At 40.9% G+C, this 7707-nt stretch overlaps 1 non-coding gene across 1 annotated transcript; it reads left to right on the top strand.

Moving 5' to 3' along the window:
- Positions 1-550: 550 nt before the first annotated feature.
- On the top strand, positions 551-738 carry LOC123457096. The gene has a single exon (XR_006634876.1). It is a non-coding gene; the product is annotated as a U2 spliceosomal RNA (small nuclear RNA).
- Positions 739-7707: the final 6969 nt, after the last annotated feature.

The following is a 7707-nucleotide window of genomic DNA, read 5'->3' as shown; positions in this document are numbered from 1 at the left end:
CAGCAGTGGCTGCAGCAGATCCAGCAGCAGCAGCTTCAGCGGTGGTAACAGCAGTGGAAGATTCACAGGCAGAAGCAGCGGCAGCTACAGCAGGAGCAGCAGTGGGTACAGCAGCAGCAATAGCGGTTTCAGCAGTTGTGGTGCCAATCTGCACAGTCATGTTTGCCAGGCTCGGTTTGCCCCGTAGGAAAAGCCAGTGCCCACTTCTAGAAATCAGAACAACAGGCCAATGACCCAACCAGCAACTTGACTGAGACCAAAACCATACAAAAAGGTATCTGGGGTTGTACCAGAGAAGGGTCACACTTGGTCACAAGCTGACTTGGATCCCACAACAGACAAGAAATCTTAACCTCTTTGTTTATATGCAGGTGGCATTCCTTTCTCTTCTAGAGAATCATTTCAAGGAAATCAAAGACCTAAGCATAGAAATTAAGAAAGAAATGTTAAATGTCTTTTACAGGAGTTAATTTGTCAGATATTTGTTGTAGATCAAGTTCACCTCCTCCTGTAACTGGACATTACAATCTTTTTAAAAAATATCTGACAAATCACCTCTCTGCCTTTTGGCTAAGGTCAACTGTATCTGTTCTTATCAGTTTAATATCTGATATGTCATCTATCTGAGGACAATATAGTAAAAGGATTTTTGGAGCTTGGAGTCGGGATAGTAACTTTCACTGTCCACTTCACTCATCGACCTGATATTGCAATACCTCTAAGAACGGTGCACCCCCTTGGCGGAATAAAAAAAAGGAAATATAATTAATGATGGGGTGAGATGGATTGATTAAAGACCTGGGAAGGAAGTTTTCAATGATTACTTGTTAAGATGCCTCTTGAGTGGTACTTAGATCAGAATGTTAAAGTACATTAAAAAAAAATGTGTGCGGATGTTAAAAAAAAAAAAAATTTCAGGCTAAACCAAATGCCATGCCTGAAGTTAAAGGTTTTTAAACTGTTTACAAACTTTAAGAAACAAAAACTAATTTTCAGGCTTAAATATGTTGGAATAGCTTGCTTAACTTTTATCAAATTTAAGTCATGGATAAAATAGAGAATGGTTTTATATGTATAACAATTTCTGTGGTTCATAAAAATCAATATATATCAAGTTTAAGCCAAAATCATTGGTTGTCAAGTAATGTTTTTTCTTTCAAAAAAATTGCCATTTTACCTAGCTCAGAAAAGACCAGATTCTACTCTGAATATGATGGAATAGCTTGCTTAAGTTTTATCAAATTTAAGTCATGGATAAAACAGAATTATTTCCTGTTTAAAAAATTTCTGTTGTACATAAAAATAAATAGCTATCAATCAAGTTTAAGCCAAAATCGTTGGTTGTCAAGTAATGTTATTTCTTTCAAAAAAAATATTAATATTTACCTAGCTCAGAAAAGACCAGATTCTACTCTATTGTATGTAAAGTAACTCTCAAGTTTGGCACCAGGATAGCATTTTATTAGATTTGGTTAACTTACATTCAAAAATTCTAGCTATACAGAACATTCATCTTGATTTTGATTCTACTAAGGATGGTAATATTTATTTACTACAATTAAGTCTGTGTTGCTTGGTTGGGACTCTCTAAGTTCCTGGACAGGCGGCTTAACAGCTGTGGGAGTTTGCCTTCTGCTTCTCTCGTGCCTATTGCCTCTTCAAGCGTTTTGTAAATGTTCGCACGGAGGTCTGAGCTATACACTATAGGACATGTCCTTGGATCTCTCAGATTTTATTCTAGTTCTCCCTGAATTTTGTTCAGCTGGTGGCCAGAGATGGATAAGGGAGAAGGAGAATCTAAAACAGAAACTTGCTGGGTCAAAAAGCACTGAAGATAGGGTAATCTCCATTGTGATGGACTAAGCAAACAATGGTACTTTACGACTTTTAAAATTATAGGTTTATCTAAGCAGGTGGTTGGAGTCCAGAGGCCCCCGCAGTGGAGTGTTTCTGGAATGCCCTTAAAATGGAGACTGCTCCAGGACCTTTGAAAAACTAATAAGGCTGTGGTACCTATGGGAGCCCTACAACCGGGCCACCCCACTCCAGTAGCAATTCCTGCAGGATATTGTAAAATCATTATTGAACTAAAAGATTTCTTTTTTATAATTACCTTACACCCTGAGAATTGTCATTTTGCATTTAGTTTACCTGTGGTAAATTTTAGAGGATCTAAGGATAGTGGAGGCCACAAATCTGAGCCAAAGGGTCACTTTTCTCTCTTATAAAAGGCCTCTTCTCCTGGTCATTTGTACCACTAACTTTAGACCAACTGGGGTGGTCTGGCAGGAGGGGTCCCTCTTCTGGGTCCTTTTACCCTCCAAAAGTTCAAAATGGGGGATTTATATCCCATAAAAAGCTCTCCAAGAAATATCCATCATGCCTTGTTTGTCCTAAACTTTTTAACCCTTAATACTCAGGGAAATTCAACTGCTGATTGCTTTTGGCACACAAATATAAAGACACCTTTGCCAAAGCCAAGTGGAAAGATCTCTTAACTTTAAAATGGACTGGCCCAGATCCAGTACTCATTTGGGGACAAGGATCATACGCTTGTTTGACACCTAAGAAAATGCTGCAAGATGGCTGGCAGAGAGATTTGTAAAACAAGCTGATGATCCTCCAATAACATCTCACCTATCCAGGGAAGAAACACTTCCCAGAGAAAATCTCCCTTTTCCCCCCTAACAGGACAAAGCTGGAAGGACATCTACTTATCTTAATCCTCTCACAATCGGACCCATTATTATAATTAAAATCGTGCCTTTTATATGTCAGCCGATTAAAGCCATTAAGGTGCAGCCTTTACAGGTCCCTTATCACAGACTGGAGCTGGAGGATTGAGCCGTTGCCACTGAAGACCTACCACCTGCAGCTGTCACTCTCCCTTGATCTTACATTTTGTACTCATTTACTATATTGCTACTTCTGCTATTGCTGCGGTCTACCTGTCTTGGCCAAAATACCTCTCCTTTAGGAGCTGCCTAGGATTCAGACCTATGCATATAGGCTTACAGTGAAGTCAGGGCAATATGGGCACCAACGTGGGTTCAAGGCAAAGCACTGCAGGGGAAGATCCTTCTCTGACAGCCTGAGGCCACGTAGTGAATTTCAGGTCAGGCTGGGCTAGAACAAGACTCTACTACATAAAAAACAAACAAACAAAAAAACACACCCTATTCTAAGTCTGCATACTCTACCCAGCAAATGATGCTTTTCTTAACACCCTACTCTCTTTGCAACAAACATCAAATAAAAATTTTCTATTTTGTAATTCCTATATCTTCTCTGCTCATTCTCTCTTCAAGTGCTCCAATCAGGCTTTATATCTTCTGCAGCCCATTATAAGCATTGTTTTCACCAACATCTTTTCACTACACATGACAATCAGATCCTACCAAGATACACATAACATGCTTCCTCTGCTCCACCTTGCACTGCCTTCCACGTGACAGGAAGCCAAAGTTGTGACAGAGGTCTCCAGAGTGGTTGATATCATCTGGCTCCCTGTCTCCCCCATTGCTCTCCTTTTCCCAGAAATATCCTTAAATACAACCACCCACTCAGCCCTTGCAGTCCTTGATCCTTTATCTGGAAAGCTCCTTTCCTTGGTAACTGTGTGACTTGTTCCTTTTAGTTTATTCCAAATGTCACTTCTTCAAAACAGCCTTTCTCATGACTACTGTGGAAATTAAATAGTATCAGGTAGGTGGCTACTTCAAACATTTAAAACTCCCTTTACCATTGGGATCTGATTAGTATTCTTGAGCACTCATTAATATTTGTAAGAGGGGCTGGAGAGATGGCTTAGCGGTTAAGCGCTTGCCTGTAAAGCCTAAGGACCCTGGTTCGAGGCTCGGTTCCCCAGGTCCCACGTTAGCCAGATGCACAAGGGGGCGCACGCGTCTGGAGTTCTTTTGCAGAGGCTGGAAGCCCTGGCACGCCCATTCTCTCTCTCTCTCTCCCTGTCGCTCTAAAATAAATAAATTAAAAATTAAAAAAAAAATTTGTAAGAAATACCCAAATGGCTCAAAGCGAATTCTAGTGGCTGACATTTAACAGTTTAACACAATTTCTCTAATGTAGTTTAACCTGTGACAAACTGCCAGCAAGACATCTTTTTATAAGCTAATTTAGGTCTCAATAAGCACACATTTACACAAGCACCTTAACATTCACCTTGGCCAAATGAGGCCAGTGGAAGGATGTTTGTCCTTGTAACATGAATCACGACTGAGGGGAAGTCTGGGGGACAGAGAATATAGTTTTCCCAGCCATGGTTGTAAGTGCAAATCCCTCATCATGATCTCCCTCAAACTGACATTTGCTCACACAATCTCACGCTAGAGAACCACAGTTAGGGAACCCTTTGTTGTAGGTTTTCCGTTTAGGAAGAACTGATTGTAATAAGTATAAACACAATCTCTGCCAGTCAAATTTTGTGGCTTCATATCTTAAGAGGAGCTGGGAGGTCTTGTGGCCATGAATAATATTTATATTGAAACTCAGAGCTCTTACTTCACAGAGGGCAGTTAGCCCCAGAGAAAGAATTCAGCAACCCACAGGTGGCCCCTGAACGTGGACTTTCTGAGATAGGGTAAATGGGTACTCTCTCAGAGGTACTGGGAGATAATCAGCCAATGCTGGCTTGCCTCTGTATTATTAAGGGCTAGCAAGCTTCACATTACTTCTTCTTGATTTTTGGTTCATGCCATTGCATGAGACCAGACACGATAAACTTGCAACTGAAGTATCTTGGGCAAGGCCACTTTTTGCTATTGAGTGAAGGCCAGCTGGCCTCTGCTTGGACTCAGACATCCTATTGGATGTTGGCCAAAACCCTCTATTTTTATCTGACACAAGAAAACAGTAACACCTTAACCTTTAAAAGTGTGTGAAGCTGGTCGCTGGCCTCTTAAACTTGTGGACAAATTTAGCTTCTCCAACAGGGCTGGAACCAAATCCCTGTGGTGTCACCTTCATGCAGGACGACTGTGCTTCTCTTCTCTTTATATATAAAAACAAACATACCAGTGTATTTATTGTCTATTAGCAAGATATTCCTTCTGCAGAGTATGGTCTATTTTGAGTTCATTTCTAAGATAACTACTGTTTGGTTTCAGTCTGAAATACCTTTCACTGGCTCACTCTGATCGCTGTGGGGTTGTGGGGTTGTAGCACAGCTGGCTGAGGCAGGATTGCACCGTGCTTCCATGACTACTAGCCTGCTGCTTCGTGGGAGGTCATGGCCACGTGCTGCCACTGCATGAATGCTGCTGTGACAGGATGCACTGACATTAGGAGCCAAAACAGTTATCTCTTTCCCTCGCTTCGTATGTCCCAGTGACAAGAAAGGATAAAAGAGAACACTTCATACACTTGCTGACACCTTGTGTACTTCAAACACATGGAAAACTTTCCATGGCCACAGCAGCACAGGGCCCAAATGGGTCCAGGGCATCCATGCAGGCCTGCGTGATCATGAAAGGCACAGGTGTTGGGAAAGGCTCACCTGCTATAGCTTCTTCCAAGGACTCTCTAGCAATTGCTGTTGGACACATTCACGAGCTGGATCCTTATCACCGTTAAGTAAGTGGCTGCTGACACACCATTTTCCCTTGAAAGGAAGAGAAAAGGAAAGAAACCAAGAAACAAGCAAAAAAAAAACGGCTGTAACATAAAAAAACATTTTACACGTCTCACTGAGATGACAGTATGAGTAATGCTCATTTCAAATCTCTTCGAATCTAAGATCTGAAAAATTCCTAAGAATTCCTCAACTGAATTATTTACATAGGAAAAGAAAACAGTAAATAGAACATTTGATGATTCTTTAAGAATCCCGGCAGCTTGGCATGGTGGCACATGCCTTTAATCCTAGCACTTGGAAGCAGACATAAAAGAATCACTGTGAATTCAAGGCTACCCTGAGAATATAGAGTGAATCCCAGGTCAGCCAGGGATAGGAGACTCTACCTCAAAAACAAAGAAACAAAATAATTTCTTCCATAAGTTCTCTTTTACATAAGTCTAATATGAACTAGTAAACAATCATTTGATATTTGTCATGCTTTGTATACCGACTTTCTTAAGAAATACCACTGAGTAGGAAAAGATCATGACAGCAAAATGAAAAAGAGACTGAGATAGGGAGAGGATATATGATGGAGAACGGAATTTCAAAGGGGAAAGGGTGGTAATTACCATAGGATATTTTTTATAATCATGGGAAATGTTAATAAAAATTGAGAAAAAATTATATTTAAAGAAACAAATAAGAAATACCACTGAAATATGTGTAGGTGCTCTTGGGCGTCCAGACTACCCATGCAGAACCCCAGAGTTCACCTTTGATCTGCAGGATTGCCGGCATCATTACAGCCAAAATCACAAGGCTGTGTTCTAAGATCCCCAGGAGAAACAGTTAAACCATGAGTTAAATGTGAAAGGCGCATGGGCCTAAGAATGGTACACGTTTGTCTATGAATATCAGCAATGGGAAAATCAACAACCTTTAACACACACCTGAGCTTCACAGGTTCAGTATGTGCCCAAATGTCTAGCATCAGCAAGGGAGGGAATTACCATGAGTATTCACACTCACAGAGCCTTGCTTATACCTTTGTATCATTTCTGTCGCTGGGAAGCACAATTCAACGGGTGCTTGTCCCTTACGAAATCTCCTATTGTCAAGAATTTTTCTTACAATCTAAAACATACAAAGATGAATGAGTAAAGACAGATTTACAGTGATACATTTCAAAATATAAAAGAGGGCTGACAGATTGCCTGCCTAGCGTAGCATAAAACTCGGTGCGGTGGCAAAAGCCTATAATCCCAGCACTCACTCATGAGGTGGAAGCAGAAGGATCAAAAATGCAAGGTCATTCTCCGTTCCAGCCTGGGATACTCTGCGTCAAGATTCAATTTAGATATGAAAACAAATTTGCAGCACGAATGCACTGTCAATAATGGAAATCTCAAAGAATTGGGAGTTGAATACCTGGTCCCTAGTGGATGGAGAAATTTGTTCCTGGATGTACTTCACATAATCAACTGTGGCCTCAAGAACTGAGGCCATATCATTCCTCCTCACCTTCACATTTGGCAAGAGACCACGCAGCTGCTCACAGGAGTACTTGATTCTTTCTCTGATAAAAGAATTGTAACAAATAAAGAACAATTAGTCTCAGTGTTTTCTTTGTGCACAAGGTAGGAAATTCCTTCTTCTAGGTTTTGTGTGTAATGAAGTCTGCCCATCTCAATGAGAAAATTCACGCCTACAGATCAGCAGCCCTCCTAATTCCCCAGATCATCATCACAAGACCCAGCCAATATGAAGGAACCCTTTTCAAGGAAAAGCTGCCAAAGTACAGTATGTGTGCCCACAATTCCCTTGCCCCTGGCCCATCACAGTGGTGAGATACGCAGATACTGGAGCAAATGTGCACCTTCACTGCCCCTGGAGACCTAGTGACATCTTGCCCTCCCAGGAGAGAATCGCACAGTATATATCAGTATATATATTATAATTCACATTAGACACTAGGCAAGTGAGAAACTGTATGGATCTGTGTCTGACAATATTTCCAACAATATACCATTTGGCATCTTGCATTCAAGGGCTTTACATAGAATTCTGAGTTCTTAGAGAAGGAAAATGAAAAAATTGTTGCTTTCTTTCCGTGATGTAGATATGTGCAGATC

This window comes from Jaculus jaculus, chromosome Y, assembly GCF_020740685.1.
Source record: "Jaculus jaculus isolate mJacJac1 chromosome Y, mJacJac1.mat.Y.cur, whole genome shotgun sequence".
NCBI classification, from domain to species: domain Eukaryota; kingdom Metazoa; phylum Chordata; class Mammalia; order Rodentia; family Dipodidae; genus Jaculus; species Jaculus jaculus.
This window is presented reverse-complemented; position numbering and strand designations above follow the sequence as displayed.